Raw genomic sequence first — 21,350 nt, forward strand, 5'->3', positions numbered from 1 at the left:
TCCTGCCTTCCTTCTGGGGGCAAAGCTCATTCTTAAAAAAGTTCAACACAAATGATCAATATGTTACAATTACTCTGGAGCCTCATCAACCCGACTTGTGCTTTACTTGCAGACCATTCCACAGTCAGAGGCCATTAGTATCTGAGATGAGAAGAATGAAGGGAAAGTGAAAGTTGCTCAGTCGTGTCTGACTCTTTGCGACCCCATGGACTATACAGTCTATGGAATTCTCCAGGCCAGAACACTGGAGTGGGTAGCCTTTCCCTTATCCAAGGGATCTTCCCAACCCAAGGATCAAAACCAGGTCTCCTGCATTGCAGGCAGATTCTTTACCAGCTGAGCCACAAGGGAAGCCCGAGATGAGAAGAATAGCCATGGCCAGACCATGGCAGTTATTGCAGAAGCTCTGCAAGGGTCATCACGGGCCCCTGCACAGGGGATGATGGAGGGCTGGGGGACAGTATCCCTCCCTTTCCTACTGCATGTGCAGAGGGGCCTGGTGGTGCTGCTGCAGCTGCCATCACACCACACTTTCAGCAGGCATTGCAGAGGCTCATTGGAGGGGCTACTGAACACACTGCTCCACCAACGAGCTGCACTTTCAAAGGCTCCTAAATGGTCTGGGGAGAAGACTCCTTGGGTAGCCACGGGATAAAGAACGCACGAGTTAAGGGCATGGCAACCCACTCCAGTATTCTTGCCTGGAGAACCTTCTAGACGGGGTAGCCTGGTGAGCTACAGTCCATAGGACTGCAGAGTTGGACACAAACTGAAGCGACTAAGCGTGCACACACGCGCATGCAAGCTCATATTATTGAGGCTGGTCTGAAAGACGATGAACTTCACAGGTAAGCAATTCAGTGAGTCCGCAACATTTACCATCTTGGGTAATGCGTTCAACCTTTCAGATCTGGCTTTCCTCCTATATAAATTGAGAGAGCAATACTTACTTTGTGTTAGAGTTACTTTAGGGACAGACTTTAATAACGAAACTAGAACACAGCCCAGTGTGTGGCCCCCAATAAACTTCCATTTCCTTCTCTGCTCTCTTAACTCAAAGGCTCTATTAATCCAATGAGGGGTTAATAATGGGGGCACCAGGGGTCAGAAAATTTTAATGGGAGGGACACTAATCTATCACTTGCACAGCTTCACAAAATCAACAAAAGGGTCCCAATAATTCCCTGACTGAAAAATACAAATAAGAGACCATTACAAATGACCCAACAATATAAAAGTGAGAGAAGGCAATGAAAACTTGTAAATGCCAACCCAGCAATTCTAGTTTTAGACTCCTCTAAGTCTTGACAGAGCGCTGAAATTTTAGCGAACGTCACCACTTTAAGCTCCATTGTAACTCTCCTCTTCCTTCCATGCAACACATGGGAATACCTCCCAAGTGTCCTTGCATTATCATAGGGCATTAGAGATAAATTCATTTTTCAACTAACAAAAGACAAAGAGGCCCTCCTGGACGTTCAGAGACAGAGTGTTTAAAGCACACTGGCTAGTTTCAATTCTCTCATCTTGTAGTAAGACGACTCGGCAGGATGTCCTTGCAATGGTCATGTCCAGCTAACGGAGTGGGAAACCATACATCCTCCTCTGGTCTGCAGACGCAGTTTTGTCTATCTCATGAATAGTTCTGGGCTTACAATTAAATGGAATGATGAGAGCCCTCTGGTGGTTAAACTCACTCTTTCGTTTTCTTAGATTAAATTCCCTTCTGTTGTGAAAGTCCTATGAGTTATTCTCATTAGCAACTTGCTGCATGAACATCATTGTTTCTCCACCTGTGTCCCTTCCCCATTCGATAAAGAGATGATGAGGTATTTTATTTTCAATCTATTTAATGCTCTCACTCTGCAAATATCTGGGCAGATATTTAATCCTTATGAAAAGATAAACACATTTTAAAAAATTAATTTTCAGACATTTGTCTAACATATCTATTGAGCGTCTATAGCAAGTCAGGCACTACATGATATGCTGGTCCATGAACTCCTTAGGCCTAAAGGAGAAGAGGGCAACAGGGGATAAGACGGATGGATAGCATCACCAACTCAATAGATATCTGTGTGAGCACCTGAGATGGTGAAGGACCAGGAAGTCTGGCTTGCTGCAGTCCATGGGGTCACAAAGTATCAGATTGGATTGAGCCACTGAAAAACAACAACAAAGTTAAGTTTGGCCCAGGTCAAACAACAGGGAGGGAGCACAGCCCCGCCCATCAACAGAAAATCCGATTAAAGATTTACTGAGCATAGCATATTTAACTTATATATTTAACTTATATGCAGAGTACATCATGAGAAACGCTGGACTGGAAGAAACACAAGCTGGAATCAAGATTGCCAGGAGAAATATCAATAATCTCAGATATGCAGATGACACCACCCTTATGGCAGAAAGTGAAGAGGAACTAAAAAGCCTCTTGATGAAAGTGAAAGTAGAGACTGAAAAAGTTGGCTTAAAGCTCAACATTCAGAAAACGAAGAACATGGAATCTGGTCCCATCACTTCATGGGAAATAGATGGGGATACAGCGGAAACAGTGTCAGACTTATTTTGGGGGGCTCCAAAATCACTGCAGATGGTGATTGCAGCCATGAAATTAAAAGACGCTTACTCCTTGGAAGAAAAGCTATGACCAACCTAGATAGCATATTCAAAAGCAGAGACATTACTTTGCCGACTAAGGTCCATCTAGTCAAGGCTATGGTTTTTCCTGTAGTCATGTATGGATGTGAGAGTTGGACTGTGAAGAAGGCTGAGTGCCGAAGAATTGATGCTTTTGAACTGTGGTGTTGGAGAAGACTCTTGAGAGTCCCTTGGACTGCAAGGAGATCCAACCAGTCCATTCTGAAGGAGGTCAGCCCTGGGTGTTCTTTGGAAGGAATGATGCGAAAGCTGAAACTTCAGTACTTTGGCCACCTCATGCAAAGAGTTGACTCATTGGAAAAGACTCTGATGCTGGGAGGGATTGGGGGCAGGAGGAGAAGGGGACGACCAAGGATGAGATGGCTGGATGGCATCACTGACTCAATGGACGTGAGTCTGAGTGAACTCTGGGATTTGGTGATGGACAGGGAGGCCTGGCGTGCTGCAATTCATGGGGTCGCAAAGAGTCAGACACGACTGAGTGACTGAACTGAACTGAGCATGGCCCCACCCATCAGAACAAGACCCAGTTTACCCCTCAGTCAGTCTCTCTCAACAGGAAGTTTCCATAAGCCTCTTATCCTTATCCATCAGAGGGCAGAGAGAATGAAAACCACAATCATAGAAAACTAAGCAAACTGATCATGTGGACCACAGCCTTGTCTAACTCAATGAAACTATGAGCCATTCCATGTAGGGCCACCCAAGACCAACGGTCATGATAAAGAGTTCTTACAAAATGCGGTCCACTGGAGAAGGGAATGGCAAACCACTTCAGTATTCTTGCCTTAAGAACCCCATGAACAGCGTGAAAAGGCAAAAAGATGGGACACTGAAAGATGAACTCCCCAGGTCGGTAGGTACCCAATATGCTTCTGGATATCAGTGGAGAAATAATTTCAAAAAGAATGAAGAGATGGAGCCAAAGCAAAAACAACACCCAGTTGTGGATGTGACTGGTGAAGGAAGTAAAGTCAGATGCTGTAAAGAGCAATATTGCATAGGAACATGGAATGTTAGGTCCATGAATCAAGGTAAATTGGAAGCGGTCAAACAGGAGATGGAAAGAGTGAAGATCAACATCTTAGCAATCAATGAACCAATATGGCTGGAATGGGTGAATTTTACTCAGATTACCATTATATCTACTACTGTGGGCAAGAAACCCTTAGAAGACATGGGTAGCCATAAATGCAGTCCTTGGGTGCAATCTCAAAGACAACAGAATGATCTCTGTTCATTTCCAAGTCAAACCATTCAACATCATAGTAATCCAAGTTATGCCCCGACCAGTAATGGTGCAGAAGCTGAAGTTGAACAGTTCTATGAAGACCTACAAGACCTTCTAGAACTAACACCCAAAAAAGATGTCCTTTTCCTTATAGGGGACTGGAATGCAAAAGTGAGGTCAAGAGATACCTGGAGTAACAGGCAAATTTGGCCTTGGAGTGCAGAATGAAGAAGGGCAAAGGCTAACAGAGTTTTGCCCAAAGAACGCACTGGTCATAGCAAACACCGTCTTCCAACAACACAAGAGAAGACTCTACACACAGACATCACCAGATGATCAACACCGAAATCAGATTGATTATATTCTTTCCAGCCAAAGATGGAGAAGCTCATACAGTCAGCAAAAACAAGACTGGGGGCTGACTGTGGCTCAGATCATGAATTCCTTATTGCCAAATTCAGACTTAAATTGAAGAAAGTAGGGAAAACCACTAGACCATTCAGGTATGACCTAAATCAAATCCCTTACAATTATACAGTGGAAGTGACAAGCAGATTCAAGGGATTAGATCTGATAGACAGAGTGCCTGAAGAACTATGGATGGAGGTTTGTGACATTGTACAGGAGGCAGTGATCAAGACCATCCCCAAGAAAAAGAAAGGCAAAATGGTTGTCTGAGGAGGTCTTACAAATAACTGAGAAAAGAGAAGTGAAAGGCAAAGGAGAAAAGGAAAGATATACCCATCTGAATGCAGAGTTCCAAAGAATAGCAAGGAGAGATAAGAAAGCCTTCCTCAGTAATCGGTGCAAAGAAATAGAGGAAAAAAATAGACTGGGAAAGACTAGAGATCTCTTCAAGAAAATTAGAGACACCAAGGGAACATTTCATGCAAAGATGGGCACAATAAAAGACAGAGACTGTATGGACCAAACAGAAGCAGAAGATATTAAGAAGAGGTGGCAAGAATACACAGAAGAGCTATACAAAAAAGATCTTCATGACCCAGATAACCATGATGATGTGATCACTCACCTAGAGCCAGACATCCTGGAATGTGAAGTCAAGTGGGCCTTAGGAAGCATCACTAAGAACAAAGCTAGTGGAGGTGATGGAATTCCAGTAGAGCTATTTCAAATCCTGAAAGAGGATGCTGTGAAAGTGCTGCACTCAATATGCCAGCAAATTTGGAAAACTCAGCAGTAGCCACAGGACTGGAAAAGGTCAGTTTTCATTCCAATCCCAAAGAAAGGCAATGCCAAAGAACGTTCAAACTACTGCACAATTGCACCCATCTCACACGCTAGCAAAATAATGCTCAAAATTCTCCAAGTCAGGCTTCAACATTATGTGAACTGTGAACTCCCTGATGTTCAAGCTGGATTTAGAAAAGGCAGAGAAACCAGAGGTCAAATTGCCAACATCCATTGAACCATCAAAAAAGCCAGAGAGTTCCAGAAAATCATCTATTTCTGCTTTATTGACTACGCTAAAGCCTTTGACTGTGTGGATCATAACAAACTGTGGAAAATTCTTCAAGAGATGGAATTATGAGACCATGTAACCTGCCTCCTGAGAAATCTGTATGCAGATTTAGTTAGAACTGGACATGGAACAGCAGACTGGTTCCAAATAGGGAAAGGAGTACATCAAGGCTGTATATTGTCACCCTGCTTATTTAACTTCTATGCAGAGTACATCATGTGAAATGCCAGCTGGATGAAGCACAAACTGGAATCAAGATTGCTGGGAGAAATATCAATAACCTCAGATATGTAAATGACACCACCCTTATGGCAGAAAGTGAAGAAGAACTAAAGAGCCTGTTGATGAAAGTGAAAGAGGAAAGTGAGAAAGTTGGCTTAAAACTCAATATTCAGAAAACTAAGATCATGGCATCTGGTCCCATCACTTCATGGCAAATAGATGGGGAAACAATGGAAACAGTGAAAGACTTTATTTTGGGGGGCTCCAAAATCACTGCAGATGGTGACTGAAGCCATGAAATTAAAAGATGCTTACTCCTTGGAAGAAAAGTTATGACCAACCTAGAAAGCATATTGAAAAGCAGAGACATTACTTTGTCAACAAAGGTCTGTCTAGTCAAGGCTATGGTTTTTCCAGGGTCATGTATGGACGTGAGAGTTGGACTGTGAAGAAAGCTGAGCACCGAAGAATTGATGCTTTTGAGTTGTGATGTTGGAGGAGACTCTTGAGAGTCCCTTGGACTGCAAGGAGATTGAACCAGTCCATCTTAAAGGAGATCAGTCCTGGGTGTTCATTGGAAGGACTGATGCTGAAACTGAAGCTCCTGTCCTTTGTTGAATAACTGCCTCTTTAGAAAAGACCCTGATGCTGGGAAAGATTGAAGGCAGGAGGAGAAGGGGACAACAGAGGATGAGATGAATGGATGGCATCACCGACTTGATGGGCATGAGTCTGACTAAGCTGCAGGAGTTGGTGATGGACAGGGAGGCCTGGCACGCTGCAGTCCATGGGGTCGCAAAGAGTCGGACACGACTGAGCGACTAAACTGAACTAACAGAAAATAATAGCCTTTAGTTTTTTAAATTGTGATTTTTCCATAAAACATAATCGTCTTATCAAATATACATATTTTCCTCTACGAGAGATACTCTTCGCTGCTCTTTTTCTGCTCACTTGGGTCCTGTAGCAGAAAGCTGAGCACCATCCTGGACCCTTCCTTCTTCCACTTGCCTTTCCAGTTACTCACCATGTCGTGCCAATTCTAATTCTCTTTGTTTCTGTTGACACCAGCCTAGCTCAGGGCACCATGATTTCAGGTTATTCCAATATATATTTTTTAATATTTTACTTACTTTTGAGTGATTAAATCATGCACATATTATAAAGTTCAAAAAGTACAATGAGAATACATAAAAAATAGGTCTCTTTCATACTCTTAGTTCCCTAACTACCCAGTTTCCCTCTAAGAAAGCAAGCTACAATCCCAATCTCTTTCATGTGCTGCTAGAGATACTATATTCATGTACAAGCATATACGTATTTTTTTACATAGAAGTATTTTTTCACAAGTAGTGACGTTGTGTTCTGCACCTTGCTTTCACATCTTCCACACATTTTGGAGAAAATCTTAACTATGTGTAAAGAGGGCTGCCTCATTCTTTTTTAAGAGATTAATAAAATTCTCCTATATGTGTACTACCATAATTTATGTAATCGGTTCCCTATTGATGGAAATTCAGATGGTTTCCAGTCTTTTGCTATTATAAGTTGATGCTGCAGTAAAGATCTTCATACAGACATCATTTTGCATATGTGCCAGAATATATTTAGGAAAAATTCCTAGAAGTGGAAGTGTTGAATTTTTTTTTAACTACTGAGTTATTGCCAAATTACTCTTCAAAGACATTTTACCAATGTCTACACTCACTGACAAGACATAAAACCCTGTTTCCCCAAATTCTCAACAATACAGTGGGTTATACAATCTTATGGGTAGAAACAGTATCTCAATATAGTTTTAATTTACATTATCCTTATTTTGAGTGAGGTTGAGAGTCTTTTTATGTTTAAGATGTATTTTAGTTTGTGTAGTATATATGTGTTTCTATGAACAGACTTTTGTATCTTTTCTCCATTTCTCTGTTTTGAGAGTTTTTTGCCTTACTGAACTGTAGGCACTTACAGCAGGCAGCTTCAAGCGTGACCCCAGATGACCCCCAACTCCTGATATTCACATCCTCGTGTAATCTTCTCTCGTGTCTTACCAGGGTTGGTCTCAGGGACACAATACAATATGGCAGGAGTGATGGCATGTCATTTCACGATCAGCTTGTAAAAGATGTTGTCATTCCCTCTTGGTGGTCCATTCTTTCAAGCTCCTTACTCTGGCAGAAACCAGCTGCCCTCTCAGCCACCTGCTGATGGAGAAGGCCATTGTTGTGGAACCCAGGCCTCCAGCAGGCAGCCAGTGAGGAACCGGGGTTTCCTGACAAGAGTCACATGAATGACATTAGAGGTGGGTCCTCTAGGCCCAGCTGAGCTTTTAGATGAGGCTGTGATCCCTACCGACAGCTTGACTACAATCTCATCATGAGAAACACTGATCCAGACCACCCAGCCAAGCTGCTCTCAGATTCTAGATCCTTAGGAACTGAGAGATAATAAATGTTTGTTCTAAGCTTGAAGTAATTTATTACATATCAACCAATAACAATGTAGAATTCCAAGTATTCTAAGAAATCAGTCTTTTCCTTTGAGTCTAACTCTTTGTATGAGTTTCAAATACTTCTCTCCATTTGTTGAGTGTCTACTGGCCTTCTTTGTGTTTTGTTTTTTCTTTCTTTTCATGCAGAATTTTAAAAATTCACTGTGTAAACATAGTGAAATTTACCAGTTTAGGGGAATGCTTCTATACTCAGAAAACGGTGAAAAAGAGACTATTAAAAACATTCCAAGTTTAATTTCCCTCCTTTTCTAAAAATAAAGGGATGGGCCATTTGCATTACCCCCCGATAAAAATTCATAAAATAATTTTCCTAAAAGTTTGTAAAAATTTCCAGTCTCCTTAAAAGAATCAAAGGAATGATAAGATAATGAGGAATTACCAGATCAAGTTCTAAGAGAATCTAAGAACCCAGAAAGGCGAGAAAAACAACCAAAGCCTTTTGCCCTGAAGACATATAGGGGGGACTTGTGTTACTCTTGTGAAGACTTGACAAAGTAAAAGAGACAAGTCAAAGCTCAGGGTCCACCCAGGTTGAAAGACCAGTGTTAGATACCACCTCTGTTAACCTAGAATCCCAAAGGGAGAACCCACCACAGGATAAAGGTAAACCAGAAGTAAGACTACCTACTTCTTACTCCCAACTTCCAAAAAAACAAAAAACCACCAAAACCAAGAATCCAAAGACAGAGATGTCTTAATAGAGCAAAGAAGGAAAACAGACACACACACACACATAATCTGAACTCCAATAATTCTACCCAGAGACCAGCCCCTTGAGAATTTATAGTGTGAATTCAAATCCTAGAAGTAGTTCAGAAAACTTCAAGTTATTATTTGAGTTTGAACTGGTTACAGAGAAGTGTTGCTGTTCAGTTGGTAAGTCATGTCCAACTTTGTGACCCCATGAACTGCAGCATGCCAGGCTCCTCTGTCCTCACTATTTTCCAGAATTTAGTAGTAGCGCCCATAAATGTCTGGAAGGGCAAAGACAAGACTGTCTGGAGAAGGGCTCCTTTACTCAACCCACAGGAATCACCAAAAACTATGTCTAATGGACAAGGAACACTGAGAAGGCGATGACAATCAAGTCACAAGAAGTTACCATGGGAAAGACACAGCAGCAAAAGAAAAGTACGAAACTATATAAACAGACCCCGAAAGGCTTCCCATCCTGGAATAACCAGAGGCAAGTTATAAAATACTTATGTTTAAAAAAAATAAAAAATCTACAGTAAGTAGAAACTTGAAAAAATAACCTAGCAGATTTGAAGAAGAACCAAGTAGGACATCTAGAAATGAAAAATACAAAAACATAAATGAAAAACTCAATTGATGAGGACTTCCCTGGTGGTCCAATGGTTGGGAATCCACCTTCCAGGGCAGGGGACATGGGTTTGATCCCTGGTCCGGGCAACGAAGATCCCACATGCCCTTGGGGCAAGTAGACTCGTTTGCTGCAACTACTAAGCCTGGACGCCTCACCTAGAGAGCCTGTGTGCTGCAAACTACACAGAGCCCAGGCCCCACGGAGCTTGCATGCCACAATCGGAGAGAGCCACATGCCACAAGTAGGACCCAAGGCAGTCAAAATGTTTGTTGAAAAATTAAAAACCAGAAAAGCACTACCACACTCCCTGTCCACACTTTGCCTCCTCCCCCCTGCGCCCCCCCGCCCCATGCTGGGCTGCACCACTAAAGGCAAATCGACATAAGCGGCCTCAGGGTAACAGATTCCTCGGGGACAAACATGGCCAGGCCTAGGGCAGTCGCCACACTGATCCTCTAAGCCTGTCATCCAGCTCAGTCTGAGTCTGCTGACACGGAGGTCAGAGGGCAGGCTTCCTGTTTTTGCTCTGCTTATCCTGCAGCTGCTGCTTTACCACCAGCACACTCTGTCCCCACCCCTACCCACCCCCTCCCACTGGGTATCACTTGGCTGCTGGCTTTCTGGTACAATCAGCATTTCTGTTCCAAGGGTTACAGGTAAACTGCTACTCAAGGCTGCTATGTTTACTCACTTTTACTGCTTTTTAAAGCAGTGTTGGTGGCTTTTTCCCTATTCAGGAACTTAAATGAAGTCCTCTGGTTGTTTTACGGGGGAAGCTATTCAGCAAAGCACCATGCAACAGCCCAACTCCTCTTCTTCCTTCCATATTCTCTGTGCTCTAAAGAGAACTCATTGTCTCTAGCAGCCTCCAGCCCCTAGTAGGACTAGTAGTTCACCGGAGATCTCTGGCCATGAGTCAGAGGCAAAAACCTCATTTCCCCTTGCTGGTAACTAGATGCTAATGTCATGAGTGGAGAAAGTCAGGGTTATAGTCTTTTCCCTTTAAATGCAGGGGACTTTCTGCATAAAAAGTTCCCGGAGCCCCAGTGGCCATATGTAAACTAACCCAATGGTCCTGGGTTTAGACAGTCAAAAAAAAATAGATCAGTCATCAAGTTCTCTCAAACTTTTATAGCCTCAAAATCCCAACATGTTAATCTAAGAGCATAGCTGCAAGGACTCTGATTAGCTGCCCAAACTCCTACCCACTGAGGTGGCGCTGATAAATGCAGCGTTTTTGGGTTTTTTTTTAACCATGCTTTTCAATCATTTCTTTTCAAAGATGATATTTTCCATTGCAGTTATTCCTTAGTCTGTACCTTTCAGTGACAGGGATACAGGAAATCTGTGAGGATATGTACAGATTTGTGGTTCATTGCAAGCGAAGATGTGATTTTGAATCAACTGGAACATATGCTCACTAGAGTCAAATCCATTCAGAAAAATGGTCAAGGAAGCATCTTCTCTGGAGACCCACACAGTAGCAGACACTTGTGTTCTAAATGGTTCCAGGCAGCCAGAGATTGCTGTTTGATCTTTGAGTGTGACTGAAAGCATATCCTTAAACCTAAGTTTAAGCCCTACAAATTCCCAGGAAACAGTCCCTCTTTATGACTTCCTAAATGTTCTGACTCAATTTTTTTTTTTTTTTTTGGCTAATAATCTCATCTTCACACAGACTTACACATTACTTCTATTTTTTAAGAATAAAGGTAACTTTGTTCATTGGAATGGTAGCATGAAGATTGACACCAAGAATTATAATAGCTTGAAGAGAGACAAAGGTCAAACATATGCACCTGAAGGAAAGTGAAACCAGAGAAATAATTAAAATGAGAGTTATGCTTATACAATTTGCCAAAGTTTACAAAGCACTTTTACATATATGATCTATAATAATCTACAATAAACTTGGAGGCAAATAACAGACATGATTCCTGACTAATCGCAGTGGAAATTAGTCAGACTCTTCACCAGACTATGCCAGCACTGGGATTGCGCCACCATTGCAGCCATTCTCCGGGGCTGACCTCTAAAAGCACCCGAGTCTGTATACCTCCCTCCAGACTCAGAGTTCCAGGTGGGCACATCTGATCAGCCAAGCTGGTGCCCCAGCTGCTAGAGGGATAAGAAAGGCAGTCTTGACTTCCTTTACTCTCACCTCGTGGTGTTCAGTACTGAGTGTATCAGTTCCTACTGCTGCATAATAAATTATCACAGACTTAGCAGTGTGAAATGACACAAACTGATTATCTCACAGTTTCTGTGGCCTGGGGATTCTGGCATCGCCTTAGCCGGACTTTCTGTTCAGGGTCTCATAAGGGTATAATCAAGGTGGCAGCCAACTGCATTCTTATCTGGAGAGTCAACGGGGGAAGAATCTGTTTCCAAGCCCCCTCAGGTAGCACCATTGCAGCTCTGTGTCTGGGGCCCCTGATTTCTTGCCAGCTGTCTGCTGGGAGCCATTCTCAGCTCTCAGAGGCAGCACTCAAGTTCTCGCAATGTCCACAGGTCCATCCGTCACGGGAAGTTCACAGTTAGACTGCTTGCTTCTTCAGGACCACCAGGGTATCTCAGACTTCATATTTTCTTTCAGGGAGGCCTCAGCTCTCTTTTAAGAGTTCACTGGCTTAGGTTAAGTCAACCCAGGAAAATCTACCTTTGCATTGACAACTCTACTTAAAGCACTGTGGTGACCTGAATGGGAAAGTTCAGAAAGGGACCTCAAGTTCAAAAGGGAGGTAATATATGTGTATGTATGGCTGATTCATTTCACTCTATGGTTGAAACTAACACAACATCGTAAAGCATCTATGTGTGCTAAGTCACTTCAGTCGTGTCTGACTCTGCAACCTTGTGGACTGTAGCCCGCCAGGCTCCTCTGTCCATGGGATTCTCTGGGCAAGAATACCAGAGTGAGTTGCCATGCCCTCCTCCAAGGGATCTTCCCCACCCAGGGATTGAACCCCAGTCTCCTCTAGTTCCTTCATTGCAGGCAAATTCTTTACAGCTGAGCTACTGGGAAAGCCAGAGCAACTACACTACAACAAAAATTAATTTAAAAATAAAAATATTTTTTAAAGGAAGATAAAAAGAGACAACTTGGGGACAGGGAGAGAGATCCTCCATACTGGTTAGCATGAGAGTTAAAGTCTACATTCTTACTGTAGCTATTAAAAAGTCTTTACTCATCACAAAGAGTGATTATTTTCTAATTGAAAAAAATAAAGCTGAAATAGAACTTAAAAAAAAAAAAACTTCACAGGAGCAAAACCTCATCATATTCACAGATGTCATCCACACTCAAGGAGAGAGGGTTACACAGGGTACACGTATACCAGGGGTGCGAATCTCTGGGTCTATCTCTGCATTCTGTTTATCATACTTAGCAGAAAATGACAAGAACCCTCCCACTTCACCTTATTGAAGAAGCAGGTGAGGCATAACATTTCTAATTTTATAGAAGGGAAAAATAAGACTCCGAGAAGTCAGGGGACTTGGCTATAGCCACAGAGTTAATACACAGCAGGTGCAGGTTTGATCCTTGTGTTGGGAAGAACCCCTGGAGGAGGAAATGGCAACCCACTCTGGTATTCTTTGCCCCCAAAATCCCATGGACCAAGTAGCCTGGTGGGCTACGGTCCAAAGTGCGGCAAAGAGTCGGACACGACTAAACGACTTAAGCATAAGCACCACGTTCAGAAGCAGCTAAACAGGAGCATGACATCCAAACTTTCGACAGTGCTTTTTTCAAAGACAAACAGAAAAAACAGTAGCAAATGTAAACATTCATGAAAATTAATGATTTGACTATTGATGCTACAAGTTCTGATGGAAATAAGAAATGAAAAGTAAAGATGGAGACTTATGACTAATGAGCCCATGCCTGCTAAGGGAGGCTGTTCTTCAGCCTCGGGAAACAATGCCAACAAAGAACATGAGCTGTCTGTTTGATGTCAGAAAGAATGACATGCATCTGTGACATAACTGCTATTTTTATAAGCAGCAATTGAGAGCAGGTTTCAAAGGTGAATATTCAAGGAGACAAAGTTCTCCAGAAAAGACCACGCAGGAGCTAGAGAGATCGCTGCCAAAGCCCTGTAGTTTCACCAGCTCTCCTCCTCTGTGTGTTTTTTGCTTCCTGTTCACCTCTTCACAGTTCAGAGACCACCCTGTGTTCCAAGGAACCCTCCTTGGGCAGGATTCTCAGAGAAATTGGGCTTATGTCAAGCTAACCAGGTTGTTTCCTTCATCACCATAGTGAAAGGTTACCAAAGAAGCTTTTGAAAAGCAGGATTTAGAAAGATGAAAGAGTTAAGGTCTTCAAAAATTTAGTTCGATACTCTACAAATAAAATTTTGTTGTCTAGTTTAATAGGTCTTTGAATTCATGTCTGTAAATGAAAAAAAAAAGCCTAAATGTATAGAAGGGAGCAGTTTTTAAAAAATATATTCAAATGTGTCTGAACACATAATAATATATTTAAGGAGATCAAACCAGCCAACCCTAAAGGAAATGAACCCTGAATATTCATTGGAAGGACTGCTGCTGAAGCTGAATTTCTGGTACTTTGGCTACCTGATGCAAAGACCTGAATAATTGGAAAAGACCCTGATGCTGGGAAAGACTGAGGGCAGGAGGAGAAGGGGGTGACAGAGGATGAGATGGTTGGATGGCATCACTGACTCGATGGACATGAGTTTGAGTAAGCTCTGGGAGATGGTGAAGGACAGGGAAGCCTGGTGTGCTGCAGTCCATGGGGTCGCAAAAGAGTCCAACACGACTTGGCAGCTAAGTGACAATAAAACAACAATTCACATGTATACCACACGCAAAGAGTAACAGTAAAGTTACTGGAAAACCTCTGTGCTAATTTAGAGCCTGCCACCATGCTGCTGGTGATTTAATTTATTGGATATATCCAATTTTGGATATCACCAATCCAATATTGAATATCACCATCCTATTGGAGATATGATTTAACCTACAGAGGCCTCAATTTTCTACTGTGTAAAAATAAGTGAGAAAATGTGATTTCTAAAAGCCCTTCCACCTTAAAGTCTCAGTAATTCTTCAATTGATTAGGTAGTGGGCAATAGTCAGTATTTGGGGAAGACCATCTTTAGATGAAGGATGTGACTTCACTTTGATCATGGGTGACCATGAATTTAGTTACATGTTGAATTACATTTAACTAAGAACATTATCCAGCCTCCCTCCCTCTTTTTTTTTTTTTTTTTTATTATTTCGGGATATTTGCCTACTGTAGAACAACTTATCATAGCTATATGTCTGGCCATCTAGAATCCCCCTACCAAAACCCACACCATAAATATAAAGACAACATGGTGACCAGGTTTTACAGAGCAGAAGAAAGGAGTAGCTGAGTTAGCAGAGGTCTGCAGAAGGAGAAAAAAATAGAAATAATACACAGCTTTCACAAACTGACATTGTCCATATGGATCACCATTAATTATAATAATCATCTCCTTTTAAAACAAGTTTACTGTTTGACCCTATGCCCATGTTTTCTTTCTTTCTGTTTTGTAGCATTTCTTTTCTCCTTTATGGTCTCCCTGAAATAAAGGCTGTTAATTAACTGCAGTGAAAGAGTAAAGGTCTCTATCATGTGATCTTTTTGGCCCGTCTCAGCTCTCTACTATCTTTAAAGACTCCCAGCACTTTTACAAACAGCGGTCTGTTTCAGCAAAACCGACAAGATAGCTGATCTCTTCTCTTAACCCCTCGTGTTCAATTTTACTCGCATAAGCAAGCACAGGAATGCTAGACCAGAGTCCAGACTCCAACACCCCAACTACTCCTCTTCTGTCTTTTGGAGGCTTTCTTCCTCTGCCTGACCCCAAAATGTAGGCACTCTGCACAGCTCCATTCCATGGCCCTTTGCTCCTCTCATTCTTTATACTTTTCAGGATTACATTCAAGCTCACTCACCACCCACTCAGTGACTGCCTCTATATCCATATCTCCAACAAAGACCTGAAATATCTACTAGAAAGCATGAGTAAGATGTTCCCCAGACACCTCATACTCATCTGGGCTGTCTTGGTGTGCACAGGCTGCCATAAAAAAACACCACAGAATGGGTGGTATAAGCAACAGGAATTTGTTTCTCACAGTTCTGCAGTCTGGAAAGTCTAAGATCCAAGTGCCACCTGACTGAATTCCTGGTAAGGGCCCTCTTCCTGGCTGGTTCAGTTCAGTTCAGTTCAGTTGCTCAGTCTCATCCGACTCTTTGAGACCCCATGGACTGCAGCACGCCAGGCCTCCCTGTCCATCACCAACTGCTGGAGCTTACTCAAACTCATGTCCATCGAGTCAGTGATGCCATCCAACCATCTCATCCTCTGTCATCCTCTTCTTCTCCCACCTTCAATCTTTCCCAGCATCAGAGTCTTGTCCAATGAGTCAGTTCTTTGCATCAGGTGGCCAAATTATTGGAGCTTCAGCGTCAGTCCTTCCAATGGGTATTCAGGGTTCGTTTCCTTTAGGATTGACTGGTTTGATCTCCTTGCAGTCCAAGGGACTCTCAAGAGTCTTCTCTAATACCACAGTTCAAAAGCATCAATCCCTGTGCTCAGCTTTCTTTACAGTCCAACTCTCACATCCATACATAGTGCCATACTTCTTGCTGTGAGCTCACATGGCCTTAACTTGGTGCCTCTGTGTGTGTATGTGTGTGTGTGTATAGAGAGAGAGATTTATTTGACTCCTTTTTCTTTTAAGAGCACTGATATCATCACAGCCTCTTGACCTCATGTAACCCTAATCACATCCCAGAGGCCCTAAATACCATCACATTCGGGATGATAGTGTCAACATGTGAATTTGGAGGGGACACAGACCTTCTGTGTATAACAGCAGCCAAAACCAAACGCTTCACCCTCACACTTACATAGCTGCACCTCTGAGGTCCTCATCTCTTTGAGGACAGCACCACCCAGTCAGCTGCCTAACCGGGTAACTGGAAAGCCACCTTCTAGGTTCCCCATGTGTTTTCTCATCTGTAAAATAAGGATACTAACAGTATCTATGAGATTAAGTAAGTTAATACATGTAAAATGCTAATATAACGTAGGACACAAAGTAAGCTATTGGTAATATCACCTATCACATTTTTCCTTCAATTTCTTCTCTTTATTAAACCCACAAAAATGCTTTAGATCTTACCTTCTGTAATATCCTTGGACTTGCAAACTTTCCCCAGCTCTATCTCTAGCACCTTGACTTTGGGCAGTTAACTGCACACATGGTACGCTGGAATTGCCTCCTAACTTGTTTTTCTGCGTTCTCTCAGCTATCTGTCTAATCTTTTCAGCACACAGTTACGTGAGTAATCTTTTCAAATTATAGTGATCATCATCACAGTTCTCTGATCAAAAGTCTTCAATGACTCCTCATGCTTTCGAAGTTCAAATTCCTTAGCATTGCCTAAGGTTCCCTTACTGGTGTAGCCCCTGCTTAACTCTCTAGCCGCTGTTGGGAGACCGTCCACCAGGGGCATTAAGTGTCTCTCCCCTCTTGCTGAGGGTGCCAGACTGCAAGAGCCTCCCATCTCCTGACCCGGAGCAGCCACTGGAGCCGGTCACATGAGGCACCCACAGCATGACTACTGTGCCCCTGCTCACTCCCTTGACGAGGGGAACTGGATGGTTGACTGCTTCCATAAACACTGCTGTGTCCTTGCCTTTGACTTTCTCAGCCGCTATGCAAACCCACTGAATGGGTAGCATCCATCTAGGTTATCATATCAGCTGAGTGGGACACGGAGGGGAAGGAAAACCAGTGTAAATAGGCTGGTGCCCATGATGTTTGCTAAACCATTGACAGTAAAGTCCTTTGCCTCTGACCTAGGAGTTGTGTGTCACCTGCCAGCATCCCTGAAATGGTACCCAGTTAACTTATTAGCCTGCAAATGGGGGGAAATTCCATATCCTTCACTTTTTGACAGCCCCACCTTCTTCTCTTTCTTGTTCTGTCTCTTCCCCTATGCTCCAGATGTACTGAATTAGTTTCTGGCCCTATGATTTAAAAGATGCTTGCCTCTCTACCCCAAATCTTCTTTGTTTTCAACCAGCTAATGGCACCACTTCCTCCAGGAAGCCTTCCATACTTCTAATGAGATTTTGAACCCTTTCTCTCTTCTCCCCCAGTGCCCTGTGCACGTCTCTATGGAGCTCTTGACATATTGCACTGTGGCTGATTTCACTCACACAGCTTCTCTACTGGACAGAAAGCTTCTTGAGGGTAAGGGTCATGTTTTATTTGTCTTTATATGCCTTGTTGTCTTGAGATTTTGTATTCTGCAATACCTGGCATGTAAATGTTCAATAAATGGTAAATGCCTGAATGCATGACTGGACCTTAGTAGGTTGGACTCATTCTGAAAAGCGAGCTTAGAAACAAATTACTCTCTATCTCCCACTTTGCCCTCCACATATTTTTTTCCTCTTTTTAACCTTCCCATCTCCTTTTTTTTTTTTCTATTCTAAGCTACACCCTATTCTGTGTGCTTAGTGAGACGCAAATAGACTTAAGGGAGGCAGGAAAGTATTACTGCAAAGCCATGAGGTGGATTCCATGCACCAGATGGGAAAACTAACCTCATCTTATATAATCAGGGCCTAAAGAGAGACTCAGACTTCCTTCCCTCTCTCTAATTTCCCAAGAGATTGCAAAAATGGATTAAGTAGCAGGGATGAGGTAGTGCTTCTATTTTTTAATATTTTTAAATCAATCTCCCCCCAGCCCCCTCCACACACACACACACACACACCTTCTGATAACAGAGAATGAGAATAGACCATGGTGAAAACAAAACAACACTGCCAGGCTTCAGACAAATTTGCTGCCACCACGTGGAAAACTCAACTTTAAATAAGCCCCCTTTCCTGCAGACAGGCCCCAGGCAGCAACACCATAACCCTAGATGGCATATCCTGATGTGTGCTACGTAAACGCACGAGCTGATGAGCAATGTTCACGGCATAAATGACCAACCCCGTGGAAGCGACTGTAAGAATAAACATTTTCATAGAGAAACGAATAATAGTTTCCTTCCAAGGAAAAGTCTATGTCCTCCCCTACTTGCCTTAATTGCCATCCTGATTCTGACCATGCTTATAAGTGTATTCATAATAAATGGCTAGGACTTCATCCTAGCACGCTCTGTCACTAAGTCAGTTATTAAGCTACTCTCTCTACGTGAAATCCACCTTTCCCTACTTGGCCCTGTGATTCTGGCCCCGCTCTGCAAACTGCGTCTCTGCTTTGCTGTTCCTTCCATGTTTGCCTCTTCCATCAGGGCTTAATAGAGAGAAAATGAAGGAACTCTCTCCTTGTTTGTTTACCATTGTGGTCGATGTCCCCCAGGCTCACTTCTTATGATTCAAAAGAACCTAGCTCTCCCCTAAATGGCAAAGAGCCCATCCCCACCCCTGGGGCAGCATCTTCACCGTTTGCTTTCCTGTTGGCTTCTGGCTGACAGCACTCATGGCTCCGCGCTCCTCCCAGCCATGTCATCATGCTTGCCTCTTGCTTTTCTCCTCTCCCTTTTCCAGCCCTCTGTGAGATCACAGTACTGTCCATTTATAGGACAATTGCTAAAATAGCAACTGAGGTGAGACCAAAAACGAGCAGCCAAGAAATAAATATTTGTGCTTGTGTGCTTAAAAATAACCAATCTGGAATGACACAATAGGAAGAATCCAGATAAAACAACGCTTGCCCTGCTATGAAATCACAAGGGCTTTAACCGCTCGATGCATTTTTTTTCCCCCGATGGTAGCACAAATATTTAAAAATGAAAATAATCTCATGCATTCCTTAATCTTTCTTCTCTCCAAAACACATTAAGGAATTTCAAAAATTTCGTTTAGTGTCCAGCATTACTTTTGCCATTTGAAAGAGGGATAAATTGAAGGGCTGGCAGTTTTAGCATAAATCTTGTCATCTTCAGCTCAGCCAGAAACTTAAAGCTCCATTATATTTCTTGAAGGGATGACACAGAATTGGTGGGGTATGTAAAAATATAAAGGAAAGAGAAAAGGAGAAGCAGTGACCACCACTGATGCCACCCCCACGACTGCTGCCCCAGTTGCTTGTCAGGTGGGTCACCACCTTGCTCTGTCCCCCCCCCCCCCACAACCCTCTGTGTTCTAGAAGCACATGGAACACTGGTGAACTGTCTTCTCAGTGCTGAGCAGTGGCCTGGTTGTCGTCCCCAGAGTTGTCTGAGAAACCTATCTTAGCACTCTTGTCAATTTTTCATGGGTGAAAGACTTGAATAAGGATGTCAATAACATACTGCTGCTGCCTCTGCTGCTAAGTCACTTCAGTCGTGTCCGACTCTAAGACCCCATAGACGGCAGCCCACCAGGCTCCCCCGTCCCTGGGATTCTCCAGGCAAGAACACTGGAGTGGGTTGCCATTTCCTTCTCCAATGCATGAAAGTGAAAAGTGAAAGTGAAGTCGCCCAGTCACGTCCGACTCTTAGCAACCCCATGGACTGCAGCCTACCAGGCTCCTCTGTCCATGGGATTTTCCAGGCAAGAGTACTGGAGTAGGTTGCCATTGCCTTCTCCACCCAATAGCATACTAAGCAACTGTAAATGGCAACTGATGGAAACACGAGCTAAAACTTTCCACGGGTGAAGGAGAGTCCAAAAACATCTCAACAAGCAGATAAACAAGCTTAATTAAGACATTTAGGTCCCAACTAATATGTAAGATAAGGGAAGTTTGGCACACATGATAGAGATAAGGCAGTTTTATTGACTGAAGATTCAATATGAATCATTCATGCGTGTGTACTAAGTCGCGTCAGTGGTGTCTGACTCTTTGCAATGCTATGAACTGTAGCCTGCCAGGCTCCTCTGTCCATGGGATTCTCCAGGCAAGAATACTTGGAGTGACTTGCCATTTCCTTCTCCAAGGGATCTTCCTGATCCAGGGATCGAACCCATGTCTCTTGCATTTCCTGCATTGGCAGGTGGATTCTTTACTGTTGACCCCCTGGGGAAGCCCCGAATCATTCATACAAGTGGTTATTTACATGATCACACATGATTGCATGCTAGGGACCCCTGCTATGAGTTCTCTCTGTGCTTTTGGCTGAATCCTATTACAATGCTCATCACGCAGTACTGCAATTGTCTATCTTCCCCTCTGCACTATAAACTCTCAGAGAGTGGGACACTGTCTTTTTTCTTTCTTTACTTAATCCACAAGTCTAGCGTAGTATGTAACCCATTGTGGGAACTTCGTGTCAATTCTCAAAATGAAGTGGACAGCAGTTTTTAACTACAACACTCAATACCACTTATACTATAACAAAATGAAGCAACTTGAAGATTGTAATACTATTTATATTGTATTTAAGGTGAAGTCATATGAGACAGTACGGTGATTAAGCATGAGTGCTCAGAAAGAGATGGCCTTGGTGCCAGTTCTGTCTCTGCCACTTACTGGCTGAACAACCTCGGTCAATTTCCTTAGGCCTTTCTATAGCTCAGTTTTTAAAGTGTGGTATATAACAACCATCAGTTTCAGAGGGCTGTTGTGAGAATTAAATTGGGTAATACTCCTACAGTACCTAAGTAGACCTGGCATAAGGGGTGTGTGTGTGTGTTAGTCGCTCAGTTGTGTCCAACTCTTTGTGACCCCATGGACTGTAGCCCGCCAGCTTCCTCTGTCCATGGGATTCTCCAGACAAGAATACTGGAGTGGGTTGCCATGCCTTCCTCCAAGGTAAGCACTCAATATACTTTAACTATATGGTTATTGTTAACCGTACTAAAAAGATGATGATAATGATGAGGACAATGACTATAACTGAAGTTATAAGACAGTGACGTACTAGAATACAATATTTGCAATGTATGAAAAAGGAGTAGCATATAGA

At 42.9% G+C, this 21,350-nt stretch overlaps 1 protein-coding gene across 21 annotated transcripts in view; it reads left to right on the forward strand.

Moving 5' to 3' along the window:
- ADTRP (androgen dependent TFPI regulating protein) overlaps positions 1-21,350 on the forward strand; it is a 126,587-nt gene that overhangs the window by 79,220 nt on the left and 26,017 nt on the right. For 14 of the 21 annotated variants that reach the window (XR_009597664.1, XR_009597683.1, XR_009597675.1 and 11 more), the window contains exon 7: positions 17,602-17,695. The exons of 6 other annotated variants lie outside the window; for them this stretch is intronic. The gene's annotated coding sequence lies outside the window, so the exon portion shown is untranslated. Of the gene's footprint in view, positions 1-2,300; positions 7,083-17,601; positions 17,696-21,350 lie in introns of those variants that run through there. One more of the 21 variants, XR_009597671.1, reaches the window with a different exon arrangement.

This window comes from Ovis aries, chromosome 20 (genome assembly GCF_016772045.2).
Source record: "Ovis aries strain OAR_USU_Benz2616 breed Rambouillet chromosome 20, ARS-UI_Ramb_v3.0, whole genome shotgun sequence".
Classification (NCBI taxonomy): domain Eukaryota; kingdom Metazoa; phylum Chordata; class Mammalia; order Artiodactyla; family Bovidae; genus Ovis; species Ovis aries.